Raw genomic sequence first — 4,233 nt, forward strand, 5'->3', positions numbered from 1 at the left:
AAAACCATCTTGAACACAAGGAAGTTCATGGTTCACATATTGCTGAAGCCTGGCTTGGAGAATTTTGAGCATTACTTTGCTAAGAGATGAGTACAATTGTGCGGTAGTTTGAGCATTCTTTGGCATTGCCTTTCTTCAGGATTGGAATGAAAACTGACTTTTTCCAGTCCTGTGGCCACTGCTGAGATTTAGGGTCACTCAAATCTGGTTTGCTCTCATCTTGACAGTTGCGTCTGCAAATAGCCTATTCCCAAAGAAGGTCACATTCTGAGGTTCTGGGTGGACATAAATTGGGGGATACTGTTCACCCCAGTACCGTAGCTTAAATAAGCTAGAAACAAAAGACGTGTTATCATCTCTCATAGAAGAGTTCCAAGACGAGCCGTTTGAGGGGCCCAGATGAGAGTATCAGGAGCCCAGCGGCTGCCTATCTGATTGCACCATCTTGTTCAGCACATGCCTTCTACTCATGGTCTGTGAAGACTGCCTAAGCTCCAGCCATCTCATTTGCCTCCCACCTGCAGGAAAGAGAAAGAGAGGATGAAGAGTTTACAGAGGCATATGCCATCTGTTCTTTGAGAAACAGTCCATTATTTCGGTTTGTGTTATATCAGATGAACCTCTGTCAGATGCACGGTCAGCTGAAAAGGAGCCTGGGGATGTCACCTTTTTTCAGATAGCTTTGTGTCCTGCTAAACCTTGGAAGTTCTCTTTCTGAAAACAAGAGGGTTAATAAGTAGGCAACCGGCAATCTTCCACAGTCAGGGTGGGTTGTCTTTATTTCCCCATGATATGTAAGAAGTAGTTTCTTAAGTGTATCTCCAAAACCTACTGTGCTTATTAAATGATTTTCTAAATGTCTTGATTATATATTCTCTTAAAAAGTGACCTAGGTTCTTAGGAACCAGAGATGACTGAAGAACTCCAAAGATGACTTAAAAAAATAAATAAGATGCAGGCTGTTGGTTGCCTGAGAAGCTCAAGGGAAGTGATGGTGCTTCGCGTCTGCCCCCTTGCAAGCACACAGCCAAGCCTCCCATCCCTGCCCAGGCTGCCCTTGTCCTCAGAGAGTGGCGCTCTCCTCTCCCGCACGCGTGTCCAGGTGTCACGGAGTCTCCTCCTTGCTGTTCTTCTGGATGTGTTCTCCATGCTCCCTCCTGTGGGGGCTTTTCTAAGCCCCTGAAGGCCTGAAAAAAGTTAGGGTTTCTTGCCACGTTTTCTCAAGTCTGGATGTGATCAGATAACACGAAAGGGGAGACATGGCAGTCACTAAGAATAACATCCCCGGTCCCATAGAAAGCCTGAGGGAGGCTGGGAGAGGGCTGGAGGAGGAGAGCTTTCTGCTTCTGTTGCCTTGCTCATGCCTGGTGCAGTGAGTTGTCGTCTTCTCGCTGACGCAGATCTCTGACTCACTTGGCTGCTCTCTTGGCAGTCCGTTCCCGGCGTTCCCACTGAGGGGAGCCTCCTGCCTGTGCAGGGCGTGGTCCTCTCAAGCTTTTCCTCACAGTTGTCTTCTCTTTCGCTCTCACTCCCCACCCCTCCCACCCCCCATTGGACTTCCCCAGTAGCTCTGCGGTAAAGAATCCTCGTGCAGTGCTGGAGCTGTGGGAGAGGAGGGTTCAGTCCCTGGATGGGTCAGAAGATCCCCTGGAGGAGGAAGTGGCACCCCACTCCAGTGTTCTTGCCTGGGAAAGCCCATGGACAGAGGAGCCCGGCGGGCTATCATCCATAGGGTAGCAGGGTGAAACATGAGTGAAGCAACTTAGGATGCTCGCGCGTGCACACACACCCCCTTGTGAGCGAGGTGTAGGAAGGGCTTAGTCACGTCTCAGCTCGAATCCAGAGCTTGGTGTGGGTAGAGGGGTGACGCGGGGGCTAGGACCACAGATGGAGACAGTGCACAGGCCGGAGGGCACTGCTGTCCTCAGGCTTCTGCCCTGAGCCCGCCCTCGGCCTTTGCGCCTTCTCGCGAACGCCTGCTCTTGCAGCGCAAAGTCCTGCCGACCCAACAGCAGGGCCTGATGCTGGACGGCCTCCTCCTGAGCACTTGTAGCCGGCCGTATGTGCGTGCACAGTCGTGCCCGACTCTTTGTGACCCCATGGACTGTGGCCCACCAGGCTCCTCTGTACATGAGATTTTCCAGGGAAGAGTACTGGAGCGGGGTGCCGTTTCCTCCTCCAGGGGATCTTCTCACCCACCCAGGGATTGAACCGGAGGCTCCTGCAATGCAGGCAGGTTCGTTGCCGCTGAGCCACCAGGGAAGGAAGCCCTCTAGTCCAAGACTCCATTCCTTTCCTCAAGAGGAGAGCTGACAGTTTCTCTGATTGTCTGCACCCTTCACAGTGGACGGTTGCTTATAAAACTCAAGAAGGCCGGTGTATAATTTCCACATTTGCCACATCTCGCTAGCTGTGCTAGTTTCATAACAATGACTACGCAGGACTAAAGGCAATGCTTTTTCCTCCAGGCGATCAGGCCTGTTTTTCTGACAAAAATAAACTTTCCTCCTCGCATGTCCTTTTAGGTTTCCCACCAATCACCCACACGCCTCTCATTTGGAATAGCTGGTCCCTTCCTACTAATGACAGCCCTTGGGGGCAGACCCAGAAGTTGTGTCCAGAGACTGAAATAACATTGCCAGCTGGGTGGTGCCACTACAGTACTATTTGATGGCTCTTATCGAGTTTAACTATGTTGAAACATTTTGTCTCCCCAGGGCTTAGAGGGAGGAACAGGCTAGAGTAAGATGTTTAACTTCTTTTTGAAATAAGTCAACTTGAAAAGTATTGGGCGAGGCAGGGAAGAGTGATAGAACTTGCTTTTCCCAGTGTTGGAAGATGCCATCTCTCTGCTTGTTGGCAGAGAGGAGTCATTTAAGCCAACTTGTGTAATTTGTTTATTGGGGCAGGTCGAAAAATGTATTCAGGGAAATCATGTATCTTTATACCAGTTAGCCTCTGAGTAAATATTTATGAATTGCTTACCATTCTGTTAGGCAGTAACATAAATTTAAAAAGTATATCAGCTGTCCCAAATCCACATTGAAAATGAGGGAACAAATACAGTTCTAAAATATGAAAACCGTAATGCTGACAAACAGATGAAGGGATAATTAGGCTTAGAAGTTTGTTGTTTTCTTTTTCCAGCTTTTAGAGCACCATTAACACATTCAGTTCAGTTCAGTTCAGTTCAGTCACTCAGTCGAGTCTGACTCTTTGCAACCCCATGAATCGCAGCACGCCAGGCCTCCCTGTCCATCACCAATTCCCGGAGTATATCCAAACACATGTCCATTGAGTTGGTGATGCCATCCACCCATCTCATCCTGTCGTCCCCTTCTCCTCCTGCCCCCAATCCCTCCCAGCATCAGGGTCTTTTCCAATGAGTCAACTCTTCGCATGAAGTGGCCAAAGTACTGGAGTTTCAGCTTTAGCATCAGTCCTTCCAATGAACACCCAGGACTGATCTCCTTTAGGATGGACTGGTTGGATCTCCTTGCAGTCCAAAGGACTCTCAAGAGTCTTCTCCAACACCACAGTTCAAAAGCATCGATTCTTCGGCACTCAGCTTTCTTCACAGTCCAACTCTCAAATCCATACATGACTACTGGAAAAACCATAGCCTTGACTAGACAGACCTTTGTTGGCAAAGTAATGTCTCTGCTTTTGAATATGCTATCTAGGTTGGTCATAACTTTCCTTCCAAGGAGTAAGTGTCTTTTAATTTCAAGGCTGCAGTCACCATCTGCAGTGATTTTGGAGCCCAAAAAAAGGTCTGACACTGTTTCTACTGTTTCCCCATCTATTTCCCACGAACTGATGGGACCAGATGTCATGATCTTAGTTTTCTGAATGTTGAGTTCTAAGCCAACTTTTTCACTCTCCTCTTTCACTTTCATCAAGAGGCTTTTTAGTTCCTCTTCACTTTCTGCCATAATGGTGGTGTCATCTGCATGTCTGAGGTTATTGATATTTCTCCCAGCAATCTTGATTCCAGCTTGTGCTTCTTCCAGCCCAGCGTTTCTCATAATGTACTCTGCATATAAGTTAAATAAGCAGGGTGACAATATACAGCCTTGATGTACTCCTTTTCCTATTTGGAACCAGTCTGTTGTTCTATGTCCAGTTCTAACTGTTGCTTCCTGACCTGCATATAGGTTTTTCAAGAGGCAGGTCAGGTGGTTTGGTATTCTCATCTTTCAGAATTTTTTACAGTTTATTGTGATCCACAAC

The sequence above is a fragment of the Ovis canadensis genome, chromosome 13, assembly GCF_042477335.2.
Source record: "Ovis canadensis isolate MfBH-ARS-UI-01 breed Bighorn chromosome 13, ARS-UI_OviCan_v2, whole genome shotgun sequence".
NCBI lineage: Eukaryota > Metazoa > Chordata > Mammalia > Artiodactyla > Bovidae > Ovis > Ovis canadensis.